The sequence below is a fragment of the Dama dama genome, chromosome 33 (genome assembly GCF_033118175.1).
Source record: "Dama dama isolate Ldn47 chromosome 33, ASM3311817v1, whole genome shotgun sequence".
Classification (NCBI taxonomy): domain Eukaryota; kingdom Metazoa; phylum Chordata; class Mammalia; order Artiodactyla; family Cervidae; genus Dama; species Dama dama.
In genome coordinates, this window is record NC_083713.1 from 27,037,194 (window position 1) to 27,059,973 (window position 22,780).

A 22,780-nucleotide genomic window follows, 5' to 3' on the forward strand; every position below is an offset into this window, starting at 1 on the left:
CCAAATTCACAGATTTATTGTCTGAGTCAAGACTTCAGCGAGTCCACGTTGTTTCTACAGACAGTGGCTCCTGCAGATATAAAGTAAAAAAGAATAGCATAATTAAATTTATTCAGCAAATATTGATTGAGCATCCAGCATGTGGCAAGCACTGCCTAGGGCATTCAATGATGAGCAAAATACAACGGTCCTTTTCTCAGAGCCTGCAACTTAATGAAAGATGCTGACAAGTAAACAGACAATTACATACGAGTGATAAAGACTGTGGCTGAGGGCGCTATGTGAGAGGCACCTAGCCAGAGTTTTGTAAGTTGGGGTAGACATGAGGCATCAAGGAAGACTCCACCAGGAAGAATGGACCTGATGTAAATGCTTCCTTAAGCACTGAGGGGAAAAAATGTTTTCAGATTAAGGAGAGTGTTTTTTGGTAACTTTTCTGTCTGGCAGAGAATTTCGCTTTTAAAAAATTAAGAAGATTGGGGGCTGAATGGGACAAATTGAGAGATTGGGATCGACATATATACACTATTGATACTATGTGTAAAATAATAAGAACCTACTGTATAACTCTACCCACTGCTCTGTGGTAAACTAAATGGGAAGGAAATGCCAAAAAAACAGGATATATGTATGCATATAGCTGATTCACTTTGCTGTACATTAGAAACTAACAGTAAAGAAACTATACTTCAATAAAAATTAATTTAAAAAAATTAAAAATTAAGATCAGATTAGATTTGGCTTCCAATACATATATCTGTTACTGCCCTCTTTGTTGTTTCTTTTTGCCTCCTGCCCCATTTTTTCCTCTCCCCATTTTTTCCATAATAATTTCATATGTTGAGAAACAATGAGCTGCAGTATCACAACCGGTTTGTTATATTTTTACTGCAAACACTCTGCTGTTCACCCTCTAGTGGTCATCACTGATCCAAGCCCTCCTGGTAAATATCATACATTAGGTTTTGAAAATGCTTTTAGTCCCCGCTTTCTCCAAGATTTCATCTTGGTGAATGAAACCAGAAAAAAAATAAATAAATAAATAAAAATAAATGACAAGAAAGGAAAGACTCTTGGAGTATAAAAATTTTGGCAAGTTACAAACTAACAGGCATCAATTCTTCAGTAAAAAACAAGCAAACCAAAAAATCTTTCATCCATAAAGGCACACAATACAGCCTATGATTTCTGAAAGTTTAATTATTTGTTAATTATTATTAATTAATAATACTATTATTAACTAACATTTTAGATACTATTGTCTTAAGGGGATCTCTGTGAGAGTGTCAAATTTTTATATTCTGTGCTACAGAGCTGTTTTATTAAAAGGTCTCCCTCCTCCAGGTTGCCTTCTGATGAATCCCAGACACTCAGGATAAGCCTGGAATTACACCCATTAGTCAATACACCTGTGCTTGGAAATATCATCTAAGGAACCTAGTTTCTAGAAGGTTCTTCTGCCTTTCAAAATATTACAGAATCTTGCTTTTATTCACTAACAAGTATTTACTAAACACCTACTCTGTGCCCGAGGCCTTATTTTAGAGACAAGTAGAATCTATTATCTACTATCCAATCATGTCTTTCTTGGGTAGTGGTGGGTGGGGGAAGCTATACTATTAAATAAATAGTATAGGTAATAAGTATTACAGGAGAACTCGGATATGGCCTCTTGCTGACAGTAAGGAACATATTAATCCATATAAAAATACATTTTAATTCCTATCGTTTAGAGCAAGACTAATCTGCTCTAAAATTTAATATTTAAATTTGTCAATATTAGGCATAGTCGTTGTTTTAAATAATACTAAAGACGTAATAAAAGTGAGCAATCTCCTATCCTATTCTCTCCTCACCACCAATCTACCCCCTAGAGACAGCCACTTTTAACTTGATTAGCTGTCTCATCTGGCATTTACCTCTACATCTAAAATAATATGCCCATAAGGGTGACCACATCCCCAGTTTCCTCACAGATTACAGTTTACATCTGTTGTCCTGGCATAATTATTACCAGTGGCTTTCTTCACTCTCAAAAGCATCTCTATTGATAAATAATCTAACTGCCATAGTTACAATGAATCGTTATGATTTGTTGCCTAAAGGCAGGATCTTTAGACTTATGGTAACTGAGTCCCTACTTAAAAAAAAATTCATTCTCCTCAGTTATATAATTTGGGGTTAAATTCAAAATCAATATTTACCCTGTTTTGACTATGCATTGCTAAGCCAAGTACTTCACTGTGACATTGTTATCTATCTTATATAACTTTTTGTTTTCTCTGAAATAATTGCCTCTTGAAAATTAATTTTGGGGGTACCTTAGTTTTTTCCCCAGGTGCTTTAACAGAGCTATGAAATGCATAAGCAACAGTTTTTCCAAATGTTCAGACTCTTCAGATGATTTTCCCCATGGCAGCATTGTTCCTAGAGCCCTCTGTTCTTCTGTTCCATTCCAGACCCATTTGCTCTGGATATTTTGCACAGCTGTTACCCTGAGACTTCTTTTCAAATTCTAAAAAGATAGTTTTTCCATAGAATTCAAAACCCTGTCAAGCAATTGAAATGTAAAGACAGAACTGTTGTTGTTTAGTTGATAAGTTATGTCTGACTCTTTTGCTACCCCATGGACTGTAGCCCACCAGGCTCCTCTGTCCGTAGGCTTTCCCAGGAAAACCACTGGAGTGGGTTGCCATTTCCTTCTCCAGGGGATCTTCCCGACCCAGAGATAGAATCCATATCCCCTGTATCTCTTCCACTGGATTCTTTACCACTGAGTCATGGGTTTCAGCAAACAAAGGAAGAATACATAGAAAGAAGCATATCATACAGGTACGCCAACTAATAAAATCTCTGAATTTTTTCTTCCTTCCTGAGGAAATATAAATGCTATATGGTCTCCAAAAATGAAAACCATTTATTACTTGGAAACAAAAGCAAAATATCAGGAGATTTAAGCAGCCTTCTGGGTTATGATCTAAAACTGCAAAGCCTTAATAGTTGTGGCATTATAGAAGTATACTTGAAATTTATATTTATGAAGAGAACAAACATTTAAACCAAAAACAAATTTAGTTTGTAAGGAGTGGAGGAAAGAAGGTATGTCATCTAGAGGAGTTATTTGGTGATTTATGATTAAGAATACAATTTGAACACATAAGGTAACTTAGCAAGAGGTTTTGTTCTGATGTAACAGTGCTAGTTTTAAACTTGAAACATCTTGAAAAGGCAGGGGGATGTCTGAAATGAAAGTCTCAGCTGATTCAGAGATAAATAATGTAAAATCAATAGTTTTAGATCCATATTTGTCTTCCTCTCTACAGAATAATTTCCATCTCTTTCAGAATCAGGTAAGCTCTCTTTATCAATACTCCAACCTCAACCAATTCATTGTACTTATCTTAGTCCCAAGGTTTTCCACAGAAATAGTAAAAGGAAAAAAAATGCTCCTAACTTTCTGCTACTCTGTCCAATTAATTTGTTCATTCAAGGAGTAAAAACTCTTGAGAATCCATCTTTCTTCAAGTTTACATTTATCTCCACCTCTTAAATATATTTAACTTTTTACAAATAACTGTGTTATTTGTCCTCACTTTCCTTTTAACTTTATGGGATCTCCTGAGGATGACAGTGGAATTTTCCTTTTCTTTCTCTTTCTTTTTTAAAACCTAAAACATTTTTTTTCTGGTCTTTTAAAGAAAAAGTTTGCCCACTCCGGCTCTCAGAACTTTCTTCTAAGACAGAAACATTGATTCTTCCCTTTCTCTTCTGTTGTTACTTTTATCATAGACACACAGACATTGAGAGATGTAATTACCACTTGCTATTCATTTGTGTCCAGATTTACTGGTCTGATTACATTATCAGTATGCACTATATCTAGGATAGCTTTTATATCAAATATAATAATGTGGGCCCTAGTCTAAAAAAACCTTTTTACAGCCGCTGATTTAAGTTATAAATATTTATAATGACCCCCTAGAACAGATGGAGGAAATATTATTATCCTCTGAGATTTAGACTTCCCTGGTGGCTCAGATGGTAAAGCGTCTGCCTACAATGCGGGAGACCTGGGTTTGATCCCTGGGTTGGGAAGATCTCCTGGAGAAGGAAATGGCAACCCACTCCAGTACTCTTGCCTGGAAATTCCCACGGACTGAGGAGCCTGGTAGGCTACAGTCCATGGGGTTGCAAAGAGTCGGACACGACTGAGCGACTTCACTTCACTTCTGAGGTCTAAAAATAATGAGTTTGAAAAAACTCAAAAGGTCTTGTCTTAGTAGTGTATTCCAATCTTTTTTGGCTATTTTGATTTGAAAATTCCTAAAGAGCAGAAACAATAATTGCAATTATCTATCTGCTATTAAAGTCAGTGATCAATATCAAATATTTATAATTTAAAATTATTTATATATTGCTATCTAAAGTTGGAAAAAAATCTTCAATATTAAAATGATTAGTGAAGAAGAAAACAAATTTGTCAAAAAGTTTTAGATTTAATTGACGAAGATTAGGATGACTCAAATTGTTGCAAAATAGACTTCTCCTACATTGTATGATTTTTTTAAAAAGATACTTGGAACAGCAATTGGAAAGAAGACAATGTAAAGCTATATTTTTAAAAAATGATACCCAAAACAGGGTAGAAAAGTATGTTTGGAAGGAAAGATTAGGTCACACAAAAAAATTCAAAACATATAAGATAGATCAAAGTCAATCATTTCAGCAATTTGTACTCCTAAGGCAAAGAATAAAGTTCAGCTACACAAAGAGTATCCGACAGGATGATGGACTCCGGTAAGTCACCTTGGCACATACACTTCAAGCCCTGAATGAAGGGCTATCAATCCCTGCCATAACCTTAGAGAAGTAAATCTGAAAAATATAAGAACAGAAATAAAGACAACTTAAAAATCTAAATATACTGTATATGCACTTTTTTTTCATTTTTATTTTATTTTATTTTGTTTGCTGTGTGGGGTTTTTTTTTTTTTTTTCCATTTATTTTTATTAGTTGGAAGCTAATTACTTTACAATATTGTAGTGGTTTTCGCCATATGCACTTTTTTTTAAAAGTATACTGATCAGTGTTGCAATCACTGTAATATTGTTTCTCTCTTTTTAAAAAATATGTTTAAAACATTTAAGAAAATCTAATATACTGGACTTGTGGTTTCAGTTGAATGAAAAAAATGTTGTTTAGCATCAATATTTACATACAGAAATTTAGCTTATTAAATTTAGTTTTCGTAAGAGAGCAACAGAGGATGCAGGTAAGAAGCAACAGTTAGAACTGGACATGGAACAACAGACTGTTTCCAAATCAGGAAAGGAGTATGTCAAGGTTGTATATTGTCACCCTGCTTATTTAACTTATATGCAGAGTACGTCATGAGAAATGCTGGACTGGATGAAGCACAAGCTGGAATCAAGATTTCCAGGAGAAATATCAATAACCTCAGATATGTAGATGACACCACCCTTATGGCAGAAAGTGAAGAACTAAAGAGCCTCTTGATGAAAGTGAAAGAGGAGAGTGAAAAAGTTGGCTTAAAACTCAACATTCAGAAAACTAAGATCATGGCATCCGATCCCATCACTTCATGGAAAATAGATGGGGAAACAGCGGAAACAGTGACAGACTTTATTTTGGGGGGCTTCAAAATCACTGCAGATGGTGACTGCAGCCATGAAATTAAAAGACGCTTGTTCCTTGGAAGAAAAGTTATGACCAACCTAGACAGCATATTAAAAAACAGAGACATTACTTTGCCAACAAAGTTCGTCTAGTCAAAGCTATGGTTCTTCTAGTAATCATGTATGGATGTGAGAGTTGGACTATAAAGAAAGCTGAGCACGGAAGAATTGATGCCTTTGAACTGTGGTGTTGGAGAAGACTCCTGAGAGTCCCTTGGATAGCAAGGAGATCCAACCAGTCAATCCTAAAGGAAATCAGTTCTGAATATTCACTGTTAGGACTGATGCTGAAGCTGAAACTCCAATCCTTTGGCCACCTGATGCAAAGAACTGACTCATTTGAAAAGACCCTGATGCTGGGAAATATTGAAGGTGGGAGGAGAAGGGGACAACAGAGGATGCGATGGTTAGATGGCATCACTGACTCAATGGACATGAGTTTGAGTAAACTCTGGGAGTTGCTGGTAGAGAGGGAGGTCTGGTGTGCTGCAGTCCATGGGGTCCTAAAGAGTCAGACACAACTTGGCAACTGAACAACATTTGTGATTTAAGATAGTTGTTCATATCTTCAAATACTTATATGAGAATATTTAATTCTGCTTGATGTGTGAGCTTACAGTTTCTTTATATTTTCTTTCCTTACAGCTTTCTTTGTATTCATGGGTTGTTTTATCAGAGGACAATTTTCTTTAGTTTGATATGCATGAAATTCCATTTCCTTGTTTTTACAGTATGTGGGTTTCACTTTCCATGTGTTCATTTCTACGGTATTGGCGCGTTTTCAAGATTCGTGGCTTAATGGCATCATCTCATGTTAGTATAGAAAAAAGTCAAGGTACTTTGTTAGGTTTAGGGGGTGTTTTCATGGGGTAAGGAGGGCTCTGAGTCCTCTTATGTTTCTCTTTTCTCTTGCAGGAACCTAAAGTTTCTCCTTTCTCTTTTTCCCCCCCCTTTCTTCTTTTCCTCTCCCCACGCAATTGCCAAAGGGTATTTTTTACCCTTCTTTTTTTTAATACTTTTTTCCTTCTCCATAGCTTTGAGTTTCAATAATTGCCCCTTTAATTCCCACTTGTCCCTTGAAATCACTTATACTTCAAAAGTTCCTTCCCTGAAGTCCATGCTTGTGCCTGGACACTTTTTCAGTATGTTCAGACTGAGGGTAGACGTGGTGTTTCTGGTTGTAGATTAAAATCCAGTTTAGGGTTCCCACTGCCTCCTCTCTGTTGCTTCCCTGCATTTCTGGTTGTGCTTTCACTTGCTCAAGAGCCTCAGGACAGGGCAAGGTTGTGGTGGGAGGGTGAGAAATTGTGCTCTGGGTTTTTATCTTTCTCTTTTTATCCACAGTTATTTTGAGTTAGGACATTCTCTGTCTTCTGGTTGTGCTAAAGGTGTGATTTGAGTATAAATTCACTTTTTTCTTCTGCTATTTATATTGTTTGGGGAGAATCCTTGAGGAAAAAAGTAGATAGATACACTATTGTCACTGTCTGAACCTACTTGGAAGTCCATTCACTAAATTTTTATTAACCTTGGCAAACACTGAGATTTTGACTACTAGTTTCCATCTTTCATTCTTCCTTGCTAACAAAAGCTCACTTTGCAGTGGAGGAAGTAAATACACACATTTAAAAAATTTTGATTTTCAGGATCCTGTGGTCAGGTGACATGGTTTATTCAAAGAGTTATAAGAAGACATTTACTGGGTAGGGTTTGCAGGAAAGTCTCAACCTTGTAAAAATGGTCAGATTCAGCTGAAGTATCTTTTATTCTTTTCCTTTTTTCCTTCCAGGAATTTAGATATGAGCCTGAAAGGGGAGTAGCTATCTTGTGACCACAGGATAAAAGTCAAAAGCTAAGGATGATAGAAGAGAAAAATAGAAGGAGCTGGAGTATTTGAGGGCCTGCATCAACCCTGGATTGCTTACTCGCAGCTTTCTGCTTATGTAAGATATGTAAGTCTTTCTTGATTAAGTCCCTATTTATCAAGTCTCTGTTCAGAGATACATGTGTTGACCAATACCTTGATTTACTAAGGCATTTCCTCCTTTGTGCTGTGGAGATGGTCATTTTCATAGCTCAGCTTGTCTAGGGCTCCACTAATCTGTTGCATATTGCTATTCCTTGTATATCAGTTATATATTATGAGACTCAAGATTTTCATCAGAGAATAATGCAGGGAAGATGATAAATATTCCCATAGATACCTTTCTTTCATAGTCTCTGAACTTTTCTTCACTTTGTACTTCCTTCTGATAATAATCTCACCTATAATTTATAAATAAGCAAGGCTTAAATGCCCATAAAAGAAGTCACTAGCCAAGTTTGCTATTCACTTATTTATTCATAGTTCACTAGGTGAACTACAAGGAACTTCCCTAGTAGCTCAGCAGTAAAGAATCCACCTGCAGTGCAGGAGACAAGAGTTTGAACCCTGGGTCTGGAAGATCCCCTGGAGGAGGAAACGGCAACCCACTCCTGTGTTCTTGCCTGGAAAATCCCATGGACAGAGAAGCCTGGCGGGCTACAGTCCATGAGGTCACAAAGAGTCAGACAACTGAAGCACCTGAGCACGCATGCGTGCATGTGAACTACAAAGCTTGCTTATCCAGGCGTTAGGTGACAAGTGATGCTACCAGTGAGGGGTGTGCGGCATGAGCATGCCGGTTGTGGGAGCAGGTGCACCATGGTGTGACATACACCTGCTACAGACGGAGGGAGGTAAACAGGGCAGTGCTAATTTGGGAAGACAGAAGGCAGGGGAGCAGGAAGAAGGTTACAGGAGGTCCCTAGAGAGGGCTCCAAATAGGAAACCTCAAAGAAAATGTCACGCCTAAGTTAAGTAGAACAATGCTTGGGGGTGCATTATGCTTAATCTCTTTTCCTTCTGTTATCCCAATGTGGGTTTATATTCCCTAGCAGAATTCCTTACACATAGGGAGTGCTCAGTCATTATTTTTGAATGAAGGATTAATTCGATAAACTTTGAGGTAGGGTGTAGTTCTTTCTCGAATGAAATCTATGATCTTGGACTGTCTAGATGTTTATGCTTGATTTCTTCATTTTGAGTAACCGTTTGTTATGAAAGAGTACCCAGGATTTGTTTTCACTGGGTGTGGTAAGAGATGCAGACACACAAATGACTGTCAGGAAGGAAGACTCTTTATACCCACATAGCCCTAGAAATAGAGGTATAGCTCATCATGCAAGGCTGCATACAGAAGTACCACGGTTGGTCAGGAGACAGAGGGAACGAGGGGGAAATGTGGGCAAGAGTATTTGCTGTGGTTTCTGTGGGGAGGAATGGGAGAGACAGGGTAAACAGGATTAGGACTGGCAAATTTGAATAATGTTAGCAGGCGCTGGGGCAGGTCCTGGAGTGACTAGGGCAGGGAACTGGTGGCCTGGAATTATGAGCCCAATGAAGGCTGGGGTCCAGGCTGGATTGGATGGTTTACATATGAAAGGTGAATTATTTGCTATCTCTAGGAGTTAGCTAACCCTGGGAGGAGCAATCCTTCCAGGGTCAGCAAGGCCTCAGGCATCAAAGCAGCAAATCCACAAAGTAGAAAATGTTATTATATACATTTTTGCCTTTACTTTAGTTTCCTGTGAATAACATCTTTTTAAATTTTATTTATTTATTTATTTTTGGCTGTGCTGGATCTTGCTGCACTCAGGCTTTCTCTAGTTGCAGCGAGCAGGGGCTACTCTTTGTTGCGTGGGCTTCTTATTGTGACGGATTCTCTTATTGTGGAGCACAGACACTAGGGCGTGGGTTTAGTAGTTGTGGTGAATGGACTTAGTTGCCCTGTGGCATGTGGAATCTCCCCAGACTAGGAATTGCACCTGTGTTTCCTGCATTGGCAGGCAGATTCTTAACCATTGGACCACTAGGGACATCCGTGAATAATATCTAATAAAGTATTCTTGATAAATATAAGCTAATTCATAAAGTAATTCTATATTCTGTAGTGCTCTTCACTTAGTACATATGCTAAAATCTACAGACCAACAGATACTAATACAGCTCCTGGTATTGGGCTTGTAAGCCCTCAGTAAGTAAGGTTTAATGAATCCTATAGAGATTTTTAATAAAATATTAAAAGCAACCAATAACAGCACAGTTAACCCATCATGAAACTGGGAATTGACCATAGGCATCATGTTTCCCAATGCATTGTGTTATTCAGTAAGACCATGCTTTGACCACTGCCAAGGCCTATGCAGCTGCTCCTGAGAAAGTCTAAATGATAAACTTCCGGTAAAGCATCTCGCTTCTAGCCAGAAATCAGGAACCTGTTCAAAAGAACTGACTCTGGAGAATTTGAGGAAAGTTCCAGGAAGAGTTTTCCCCACTTCTGCTTTCTGGACTGTCAAAGTCCTATTGAATTTCCTTTCCAAAGATGAATCATGGCAAGCCTGACTGAAATCTCAACATTTGGTCGTCTCCAAAGCATCAGTAATCACTGCAAGCCAGCTGCTGCTAAGGCAATTAGGAAAATTCCAACACTCTGAGCTGATGGTCGATTCACTTTTTGGCAATAAAACAAAGCGTAAGAGACCCAAAGAAATCTTCAAGGTCATATCTTTATTACTTCCCAGATGTGCCACTTTTTTTTCCTCTGTTTCCTAGAACAACAAAACAGTAATTATCTGTTAGTCATGCACCTTGTGATTCAGCTCTGTGATTATTATTTTCTCCAACTAAATAAACTGTAGATACCCTTCACAATTTGATTTTGAACTCAAGTGGCCAACTCTGGCTGCTTAGCTAGAGATGGAAGTTTAGGTATTAATGTTTTCTAAATGTTGCTTTAATAATTATTTAAACCTCTCATCTTACTCTCACCTTGTCGGAAATTATGGTCTCATTGGATGTTTGCTCTACAGGCTGCAACTAGATGTTAACCAACATTGGTAAAGACAATTTCATTGGTTGGCAACCATTCAGGCTTGTGTCATTTGTGTTGCCAGCAGAAGAAAGAAATTTTATTTTAAATTGCTACTTCTATAACAGGAGAATTCTCAATATAGATAGCTTCTTCCCTATGACTTAAATAGCAAAACACTATTACAGTTACAAACCATTTAAGTAAGTGTAACTAGCATCATATGTGTAACTAGCAAGTTATCACATTTATTTCTATGAATATAAAACCAAGCAAAAGCATGAATAAAATAAGTATTAATGGTATGTAGTCCATTCTTCTTTCTCAGAACCATAGTAAGTGGCTTTCTCTTAGAGGAATAATTCTATATGGCATGGGTGTTGTTTTAGTTCATTGTACTTTGCTCTTAAAGAAAAAAAAGATTCATGTTAATAATAAAACAAAGAATTTATCAAAATCTATAAAACTGTGATACTTTGTGGCATATTATAAGCACATTCATGTCATTTATTTTATTCTGACTTACAGAAACTGTATAATTTCCCCACCCAGAAATAATGCTGAGATATATATATATATATATATATATATATACAGATATAATACATATTGAGTAGAGTTATAAGTGAATACTGTTTCATAATCTTTTACAGATGTGTGTGGAAAATAGCACTTGGAGAGCACCGTCCCACTGTCATTAAGTATTCTTTTAAAATCTCAATTGTAATGATTTCATATAAAGCCATTGTACAAATTATCATAGTTTATTTCATCAGTCTTCAATGGTTAATTATTTGGTTTGTTCCCAATTTGTTGCAATGAAAAACACAATAACCCCACTAAAAAGAAAAATAAACAAAAAATAAAAATAATAAAACACAAATATCACTCTACAAGTACTTCTTAATATCTCAGTAATATGCCTTTTGTTCTTCCTAGGAGAAGTTTCTGGAGGAAATGAATGCATACTAGTAAGCTTTTAAAAGAGCTCCCATGATAAACTGGAAACTCCACGTGGGTAGAACTGTGTCTCACGTTCATCCTTATAGCCTCAACCCCCGGCCCAGTGCCTGACCTGGGTACACATTCAATGCATATCTGCTGCTTATCTATACGTTTTTAAGATTTTCTACAACGAACAAAAGCTCCCACCTATCCATAGAAGGTGGCACTGGTTGATTAACATTGAACTTTTAGAGTGAGTTGTGGCCTACTAATGGGGGTGTGTTGGCAAATGTTTAATACTATCACTCTGAGAATAGTTCTACCATGAATGTTAGTTGATGTTTTCTTTCACTTTAATGAGTAAGAAGGGCTTCCTTGGTGTCTCAGATGGTAAAGAATCCTCCTGCAATGCAGGAGATCTGGGTTTGATCCCTGGCTTAGGAAGATCCCCTGGAGCAAGGCATGGCAACCCACTCCAATATTCTTGTCTAGAGAATCCCATTAGACAGAGGAGCCTGGCGGGCTACAGTTCATGGGGTTGCGAAGAGTCGGACATGACTGAGCGACTAAATACAGCAGAGCACAATGAGTAAGACAAAAGACAGATAATGGAAACATGCTTTGGAACTTCACTTGTTTACCAGTGATGTGATTGACTTCTTTGCAGAATCAAATAATAGGAAGAATATTTTCTTAATTTTTTTGTGCCATTCACATTGTAATGGATATAGACAGGATGCACTTTTAGTTTAATCTGCTTTATTATCATTTTCTCTGACATGTTCATAAGTCTAGACAATCAAAAACAAAAACAAAAACAAGTCAAATCCTGATTCATAGAATTTCCTGATTTCCATGGTGTAGATACTACAACCATGGCCAATTTCAAGTTGCCAATGTGATGTCACTACATGTGGTACTGGGCAGAGATGTGCAGCACACACTATACTATGGTATTTTCTCCATGCAGGTACTTAATAACTTCAAGAGTGGTGATAAAATGTGGTAAGGTAATTAGGAAGGGACTGACTTTATTACCTTTGTTTTTAATATAATTCATTTAGCTGCAGATATGTATTAGATATTTGTATCTAATATATTACAGTGTAGTATAACTTGTATATAATATAAGAATTTTATATAATTTATATAAGATTGTATATAATTAAAGTTTGAACAGTGGCTGTGTTGAACAACCAAACTGAAGAATCCTTGGAAATGTAACAGTTGACTGACCCCAGCACACTACCACCTGGAGGTCTATTGGAAGAGGGTTGAACCTGCAGTAGCGCAGCTGCATCAAACTGAAAGCCATAGGCCCAGTCATAGCTGCTGATCAAAATGGTGCAACGTTCCTGATGACACGTCAGTTTCCGTTCCTGCCCTTGTCACTGCTCATCTTGTAGGACACAGTCATCATCTCTGCAACTGTTTCCCTGAGGTCAGTTTGAATTGCATTTTTGTCTTTCTTCAAAGAATCTGCCTGCAATACAGAAGACACAGGAGACCTGGATTCGATCCCTGAGTTGGGAAGATCCCTTGGAGAAGGACATGGCAACCCACTCCAGTGTTCTTACCTGGAGAATTCCATGGACAGAGGAGCTTGGTGGGCTATAGTCCATAGGGTCGCAAAGAGTCGGATACGACTGAAGCAACTGAGCATGCAAGCACGTATATGCCATTATCAAGTCTATTAACATCACTGTTTTCTAGAGCCCTTGAAAGCAAAGTCTAGTCATTCCTGTTCTATCTCCCATTCCATGTGGGTGAGTGTGAGGCTGAAACCCTGGCTTGGAAGGGTTTAGGGAAGCAGGGCAGAGACCCCACAACTGCAAGGTATGAAAAAAAAGAGCAACTGAAATAAAAAGAAAAAAAAAAAGGCAACTGGAGAGGGTGTCTGGGCAAAGGCAGGCTGGGCAGACATCGGGAAAAAGGGCCAAGGTGTCCCTGGGTCTGAAGCTAAGTATCCGTTCCCACCAGGGCCAACCACATCAAGCAGGGGCATCGGTTTGGAGCCAAAGTCAGGAGTGTCCCTGAGGCAGTGATAAATGAACAGTGTAAGTAAGATTTCAAGGGATACATTGGCCTACTTGAAAGAGCCATGATTAAGAAGGTCACAACTGCTTTCAGAGACAGGCAATACAAGAGAAAGCAATTTTACTGAGATGGGTGCACTGATACCCTTTAGTCACCAATCACTCCTGTTAATCTATTAAACAGCTAAACAGTGCTGGCATCTCTCAAACCCATGGAACCCCTCCCCTCACCTGCACTCCCAGTTTTCTCTATTTCCCCTGGTTGCCCAGGATGGTTACCAGACTCCACAATAAGTGGAACTTTCTCACAGCATCACAATGTCCTCACTCCTTGATAGTCCTGCTAGATGGCAACCTAGAGCACAGAAATCACTCCTCTATTCCATAGATTATGGGAATATTGTGTTTTATTGGCCTCTAACTGTGCTTCTCCAAGTCAGATCTGAGACTGGCAGCATCAGTATTAGCTGGGACCATGTTAGAAATGCAGATTCTTGGGCCTCAGACTTAAGGAAGCAGACCCTCTGGGGTGGGACCTAGGCATCAGTGTTTTAATGAGGTCTTCAGGGGATTCTTAGGCATTGAAATGTGAGAAGCACAGTAAATATATCATGCTATAGTTGGTAAAAATCACAGACAGGCCATCACAATTCAGCTCTCTGGTTTAAATACTGCCTGAAGCAGCTGCTCCAAGTTGACTAGATTTTTATCTGGGATGTGTTTACCTAAAGATTCCCACATCCACTACTGTCTTTTTCTTGGGAATCATCCAAATTGTTCCAAACACGTGACTCTGTGCACCTATAAAGCTGTCAAATTAGAGGGGGAAAGTGGATTATTATTTTCAAAGAGTGATAGAGATATTCCAACACAGAGCACAACTTCCCTTTCTTTTGATTTCCAGTGTCCTCACAGTAGTAACAGTGCCAAAAAACAAAAACATACTGTATGTGGGAATTAAGTTGTCATGCAATTTAAGCTGTATTTGTACAATGAGAATCACTCTCCAATAGACATATATAAGAAGTGTTCTTTCCTGTTGTGTTTTAATTTATCAATTGTGCACATTATCTATCTATCCATGGCAAACCCCACAATAAATTATAATAATCCAGTTGAAGCAATACTCATTGTGTGATTATACTACTTTATTTAGTATTTTAAAATTAGGTATTATTTGCTTCATTATTAAAGGTACATGCTTAGAGAAAAAGAAAAGATAATAATGAGTATTTTGGCCTAGTTTATCCACAGTAGCCTGATTCAATCAACCAGTCAGATGAATCCTTTAAAAAAATCACTTTTTGATGTGATATATAACCAATTATACATTTTACTTTATTATTGCATGATTAAACACAGCTAGTCAATTGTATAGCCAATAAACATCCATTCTGCCATGTATTGTGCAAAATCTAGGTACTTAAAGATAAATAAGAGTCTGATAGAGACAGATGGTCACACTAACCACTGGTGTGACAAACACTTTCCCTACGTGGTCTTCTGGACATTGTCTAAGCTCTTTTAGCATAGGTACCAATCCGTCTTCTTCTAGTAGCACATTATTTAGTACCTAAAAGAGACATAGACGCATATTAAGAGCTCAGTAAACAATTAAAAATATTTAACTTCATTTTCATCTTATTTGGTGCTGTGTAGAGTGCTACATCTTCCAAATGTTTATTGCATGTAATCAGTGTTGTGCTGATAAATACCTCTCTAGGGGGAAGACAGCCTGATTGGTAGCGTTTGCTGATCTCAGTGGGAGAAATCCTCCCAACACGGCTAATTTCATGCCACTCAGTAGGTAATAACTGACTTGTAAAAATTTCTAGAATTTAACAGTTGACTAGGAGGAAATGATAGAAGCTGCATTTTTTAAAAATTAAAAAAATATATGGTTGGGGAGATATTATAGTACAACTTCTGTAGATGATTAGAAATGTAATAATTTTTGTAAACTTAACATTACTATGAAGTATATGTACAGTTTGTAAATCTATCCTGTTGCTATAGAAAAGGGTATAATAGAAATACTCAGATACATAATAGGTTTATATATTGAACAATGCAGTAATATTGTACACCTAAGCACATATAAGGGCTTCCCTGGTGGCTCAGTGGTAAAGAATCTGCCTGTGATGCAGGAGACCCAGGTTCTATCCCTGGGTTGGAAAGAGCCCCTGGAGAAGGGCATGGCAACCCACTCCAGTATTCTTGCCTGGAGAATTCCGTGGACAGAGGAGCCTGGCTGGCTACTGTCCACAGAGTCACAGAGTCGGACTCCACTGAAGCGACTAAACAGCAGCAGCGGCAAGCGTATATAAAGAATTTCAATATTCCTGATGAAACAGTTATCCGACTCTATATTTGCCAGAGGAAGTATATATAAAAATGATAGGTTGTGCTTTCGTTGGGGCTAGGGTAAATTTCTTTTATTACTATTATTTCCAATAGAATAAAGAAAGTTGACATTCTGATAAGAGCTTTTTCATGGAATGTAATAACAATGACCATCTTTTCATTATAACATACTAACACACAGCAGTTATTTTACACAAAGAGAGGGAAAGATATTGTTGAAGATTTTATCAATTATATTTACTTTTTGAAAAGAATGAAGTAACTTATCTATTTTTTTTCTTTTAAAGAACAGATTGCCTTTATTGAGGAAACAGATGTGGTTAAGGAATTCTTTGCACCTGAATATAAACAAGAAAATATGTTTAAAGTTCATTGCAGTGCTCACTTTAGTAGCACATATACTAAAATAAAGTTCATTGCAGCATTGATTGTAATAATGAATTAATGGAGGCAACCCAAATGTCTCTCAACAAAAGGATTTATAAACTGAAACAGTATCCAGAGGTTAAAATAAATGGATTAAATCTACATGTATGAACACAGCAAGAACTGAAAAACAACACTGGATGAAAATTAGACTATGTACCATGAATGTCATACAGGTAAAAGTTTTAAATCTATAAAACAATGCTTTATATTCCTTGTGAATCCAGTTGTATGTAACAGAAGCAGACAAAATGTGGCCTGGCTATGCTCCAATTCAAGAGTTATTTTCTTAGAGAAAGGTGAGAAATGGGCATGGTAAGGGAAAAACGGGGAACTTTAACTTTGTGATAATGATTTTTTTGTTAAAGAAAATAAATTAAGTAATAAACTTTATTATCAAAAGGAAAAGAAATTTAATTAAAGCAATTATAAAATGTCAGTGTTTGTTCATGGAGGAAGCTGGCTTATGGAAGTTTTTTATATTATCGTTATTTTGAAATGTTTTTCATTAACAAAACTACAAGCAAAACAAGAAAATAGATTGGTTCTATCTGCAAAAAATGTAGATATGTCCTTCATGTTATAAATTGTTAGAATAAGTAATGCATGTAATAATTTGGAAAGTTAATGAGTATTTCCAAACAGCAGTCTGTTTTTACTTTTATTTTGATCAAATGAAAGTTTCAAGGGAATGGACTAAAGAAACCAAAGGGAAAGAAAGCAACAAATAGAAAATATTGAATTAAAATATATACTATATTTCTTTGAGTCATAAACAATCTATGGTCTGATATAGCAAATTTTTATGCACCAATAAGGGGACAAGGTGGATGGGAACATTTTCAGCTTTGGTTGTTCAGTTCAGTTGCTCAGTCATGTGCTATTCTTTGTGACCTCATGGACTGCAGGACACCAGGCTTCCCTGTCCATCACCAACTCCCAGAGCTTGCTCAAACTCATGTCCATTGAGTCCGTGATGCCATCCAACCATCTTATCTTCTTTCTTCCCCTTCTCCTCCTGCCTTCAATCTTTCCCAGCATCAGGGTCTTTTCAAATGAGTCAGTTCTTCATGTCAGGTGGCCAAAGTATTGGAGTTTCAGCTTCAGCATCAGTCCTTCCAAAGAATAGTCAGGACTGATTTCCTTTAGGATGGACTGGTTGGATCTCCTTGCAGTCCAAGAGACTCTCAAGAATCTTCTCCAACACCACAGTTCAAAGGCATCAATTCTTTGGCGCCCAGCTTTCTTAATAGTCCAACTCTCACATCCATACATGACTACTGGAAAAACCATAGCTTTGACTAGACAGACCTTTGTTGGCAAAGCAATGTCTCTGTTTTTTAATATGCTGTCTAGGTTGGTCATAGCTTTTCTTCCAAGGAGCAAACGTCTTTTAATTACATGGCTGCAGTCAACATCTGCAGTGATCTTGGAGCCCAAGAAAATGAATCCAGATTACAAAGATATTTAAATATAGAGCAAAACCAAACAAAGTACATCTTCAAATTGACAACACTCAATAAGCAGGTGTTCTAGAAATTCATCACAATTGCTAACCCAGCAAAGAATGCACAGGAGTTTTACTGGGGAAACTCGTTATAAGTTTTTTATGAAAGAAGACTTAAATAAATGGAGAGCAACACCATTTTTGTGGTTGGTATGACTTAATGTTGTAAATGTTCCACTTCTCCCTCTATTAATCTATAAGTTTAATGCAATTCCAATCAAAATCCAAGGGAAGTTTTTAAGTAACTTGAAAAATGTATTCTAATGTTTATGTGAAAACATAAGAGTCTAAGTGAAATTTGGAAAAGAAGGAGAAATGAATACCATCAGTAAAAATAGATACAGTAAGAAATAGATTCATGAATATATTTACAAATATCAGAACACCCTTCTAAAGGGGCTTACACAGAGGAAGATTCGACTCATGCATCGAGTCCAGAGGCAGGCAAGGGTTGATACTGAAACTAAACAATGCTATTAATGACCATAAGTCACTCTAAATTTTCCTGACCTGCTGTTTGTAATGTGTGGACATTTCTCCCTACCCTTATTACCTCAGAGTATTGTACCTCCAGGCCTCATATCTACATTCTAGACAAGAAAAAGGGGGAAAGAGATTAATGGTTTTCTCTTTTAAATAGTAGTTCTTTTAACTTGGAAAAGTAAAATTCCTTAGGGAATTTTGCCTCCATCTTATTATCCATAACTATACCACATGGCTAATCCTTGCTGCAAGAGAGACTGAGAAAACAAATAATTTTTGCTGGGAATATTGCTATCCCAAACAAAGTTGGAATCCTATTTATAAAAAAGAAAGGGAGAATGGATATAGAATACATCATTAGGAGAGTCTGTATTAAGGAGGACTTACTCTTCTAGTGATAAACAAACAACCAAACAAATCATCAGTGTACTTCTGGCACAAGTCAGACAAATTGACCAAGGAATGGACACGGATGAGAGGATTTGGAATGGAACAGAATTTACAGAATACTCAAAATAGACCCAGGTATACATGGAAACTTATTTGATAGAGGTAACTCCACAAGTCAGTCTGAAAGAGATGGATTATTTAAAAGATGCTATTTGGTCCATTGGACAGAGAAAAATAAAGTTGAAACTTTGTTTCTCACATATAAAGATGACTGTCAAATGGATAAAAGAACTACATGTACAAGGTTAAGTCATAATAGATATGACTACATGAATATTAAGAAGTTCAATTCAGTGAAGGACACAATAGATAAGATTCACACCTGATGACCATTTGGAAGAACGTATATACTATGTTCAAAATAGACTTGGGGATTAATATTTAACAGTGCTGTCAAACAGAACTTTCTGTGATGATGAAAATATTCTGTATCTGTACTCTCTGATATGGTAGCCACCACCCACCTCGAGTTACTGAACACTCAAAATGGGGCTAGTATAACTGAGAACTCAGTTTACAATTTTAATTAATTTTAATTTAGTCACACATGGCTTGTGTCTACCTTATTGGACAGGGCATAACTGGAGTGTTCAAAGAATTCTATAAAATCAACAAGAAAAACACAAGACAGTCCAATAGAAACATATAAATAGATCAGGAAGCCTAAACAGCTAGCAAGTATATGAAAAGATCCAAAGTTAGAGAAATGCAAATTAAACAGAGGCATGCTTATCATTCATTATATTGGGCACTGTTGTTTTCTGCTATTACTTTGACACAACAGATTTATGTTTCAATCCAATATTTCCCTAAAGAACGTAATGCTTTATGAGACCTGTATTGCAGAAAATATCTGAATATTGAATTAAATCTGTAAGAACAGAGAGAAAAAAGGGCCAAGAAGAAGAGAGCTGGTGACACTTCACAGGTATTCCAGGAGGCTGCTCTGGGTGCAGGTGTAGATACTGTCTTCAGACAAGCTTCTCAGTCGAATGTGTCAGTTAATCCTCTGCACCTGAAAGGATTCACCTAATCACGTGGCCAGGCCTGGGATTTGATTCCTACAGCATTATGAAGCTTTTAAGATTCTCTCCTCTTTCTTTCCCTCTTCCTCCTTTAGAATTTTGTAGGAATGGGTTTGTGGAAATTTCTTTTGCTTTTTATGGAAGCTGATCTTGTAAATCTTTCATAAACTAAAGAATATTCAGAGCTGCAAAAGAAAATAATTGGACACTCGTATTTTACTGCACCTTTCCTAAGGCACTATCATGATCTCTTCCTTTCTAGTTTTTTTTTTTAAATTTTGTAAATATTGATAAATTAATGACCTCAAAAATCAGAAGTGACACTTCAATTTTAAAACTGGATCTTTAAAATAATGGAAATTAATGTCTGTGGATTTCTAAACATTCTTTCACAACTTTCCTCTTCTTCAAAGTAGGCATGCCCCTTGAACACTGGCAATCATGTGCTAGTAGAAATTTTAGGTATACAAATTTATTTCATTCATCACCGCCATTATAACCAGTTATCAGTCTGAAAGTGAAAGTGTTAGTCACTCAGTCGTGTCCGACTCTTTGCTACCATATGGACGGTAGCCCATCAGCTTCCTCTGTCCATGGAATTTTGCAGGTAAGAATACTGGCGCGGGTAGCCATTCCCTTCCCCAGGGGATTTTCCTGCCCCAGGAATTGAACCAGGTCTCTTGCATTGGAGGCAGATTCTTTACTGTCTAAGCCACCAGGGGAGCCCCAGTCATCATACTTCCAAATAAAAATCAAACTGGAATTTACACATATCTGGCTATTGAAAAACTTAAGTATTTCCATTTCAGAGAGCCTGAGCAATTAATCAAATTCAGAATTAAAAAAAGAAAACAACTTAGTTTCTTAACTAAAATAATTCTTTTGCTTCTCCCAAGCCAGGGAAAGAAAAAAAAATGTTGGAGCAAATTCAGTACATGACTGAGATTTGAGAGATTTTAGGAAAAATTTTTACCTGCTTCAGCCTTGCTAACTAGTTGGTGTCAATTACTACAGCTTGTCAGGAGGAAGATCTTTTCAGGTTTTTGTCTTGTTTTTCTGTTGTTGTTGCTGATTTATTCATGTCATTTAAGCACATATATATGATATATATATATGGAGAAGGAAATGGCAACCTACTCCAGTATTCTTGCCTGGAAAATCCCCTGGCTGGAGGAGCCTGGTAGGCTACAGTCCATAGAGTTGCAAAGAGTTGGACAAGACTGAGTGACTTCACTTTCACTTTATAGGACATTTATGTGTATGTCTCCTACTACATGCCATACGTTGTTTTAGGCCCTGGGAATGCAATACCCTTGAGCCCTTATTGCACTTGTAATCCAGAAAAGGGAAACAAACAATTAAGGAATTTAAATAAGATGTGATTAAGTGCTCCTCTAAAATAAAGAACACTGTGAGAGCACATAGCAGAGGCAACCAGAGTAGGCTAGACTAGCGACTTAAGCCAGGCTTACTGAATAAAGGGATAGTTAGGCAGAGCCCTGGAAGATGAGCCAGACCCAATCCTGTGGAAAAAAGAATGTGAAGGGAATGCATTCCAGGCACAGGGAGCTATAGCAGGGACTAGCAGGAGATGACGCTGGTTGGAGTAAGTTACAAACAGAAGCATGGGATGATTAGATGAACATTTCAAAAACAACATTCTGCCTGCAGGGTAAGCATGGAGATCGATTAAATCTGTCAGGAATCCAAATAAAAGCACAAAGGTAGAGAAAAAGGATTTATGGGAAAGGTAAATCCCCAAGATGGCTGGTTGATTCGCTGTGGGGGGTGGGGTGGGGAGAGAGCAGTTGACCCCAGGCCTTACTTGAATTTTAGCCACAGGGGTGAGCAATTAATCACTGAGTTACCTCCACCCAAATGCAGGGGAGGTTGGGAAATGAGGGTTGGCTATGTGCCCAGGAGTAGAATGAAGTGGGTTGAGGAGCACGTTGCGTCATCTGTGCTTTCGTGTCAGCCAAAATTGATTCAACTTCCCAAGCTGAGCTCCAGATCGGTAGGTGCAATTGAATACTAATGCGTTTGTTTTCACCATTTTTCTGGGTGGAAGAGCATTCAAAGCTTGAACAATCACTTGGAGATTCCATGTTTTCTGTTCTACCTGACAATGTCTAGTTCAACTTCCCAAATAATTCTTCCCCTACTTTTGTTACCGAAAGCAGGGTCCAGCTGCTTGCTGTTCAAAAACCATTAAAGAGGCCAGGTTGATAGAAAGGAAAGTTCAGTTTATTTTGGATGCCAGCATCTGGTGGGGGTAGGGGTAAGGAGTAGGTTTGCCTGGGGTGCCTGTCCAGAGGCTGACTCCGCTCCTGACAATCAGTGGGCAAGAGGTTTTCGAGCTTTTATAGGCAGAGTGGGGCTACCTGCAGAAACAGCAGTCAAATCTGACAGTCATCTTGAAGTTGGTCATTGGTGGTCTGACCAATTCTTTGGCTAAGTTTTTTCCATAGACTAAGGCGGGCAGAGGATTGTGGCTGGGGAGGGGCGGGGGGGGGGGGGGAGCGGGGGGGGCACATACCACAGGGTCCTGCTCCATTTCACTTTCATTTTCTGAGAAAATAGATTTTTAACTTCCATGCTTAGGTACTTCTATGTTTTCTCTTTCAGCAAAATAGCATCTCAACCAAGAAGACCATATTAGTTATCTATTACTAGTTTAAAAATTGCTCCAAAATGTAATGGCTTAAATAATAACCTATTATTATCTCTTGTGGTTTGGGGGTGGTGGGGGTTGGACATGAATTCAAACAGGGCACAGTGGGAAGCATGGTGACTATGTCTGGTACTTCAACTGGAAGAGTCCAGGCCTTGGGAGTGGAGCCATATAAAAGCTTGCTCATTCATGCATCTGGAAGTTGATGCTGGCTTTCATCTGGGACCTTCCAGTCCTCTTTTTCTTGAGCCTCCCCATCCGGTTTGACTTCCCACACAGCATAGAAG

At 37.7% G+C, this 22,780-nt stretch overlaps 1 long non-coding RNA gene across 1 annotated transcript in view; it reads left to right on the forward strand.

Annotated features, from left to right (window-relative positions):
• The window catches only part of LOC133050815 (uncharacterized), a 25,459-nt gene extending 14,131 nt beyond the window's left edge, over positions 1-11,328 (forward strand). Inside the window, exons 2-3 of the long non-coding RNA XR_009691706.1 lie at positions 7,487-7,649; positions 11,240-11,328. This is a non-coding gene — a long non-coding RNA (uncharacterized LOC133050815). The remainder of the gene's footprint in view (positions 1-7,486; positions 7,650-11,239) is intronic.
• Positions 11,329-22,780: the final 11,452 nt, after the last annotated feature.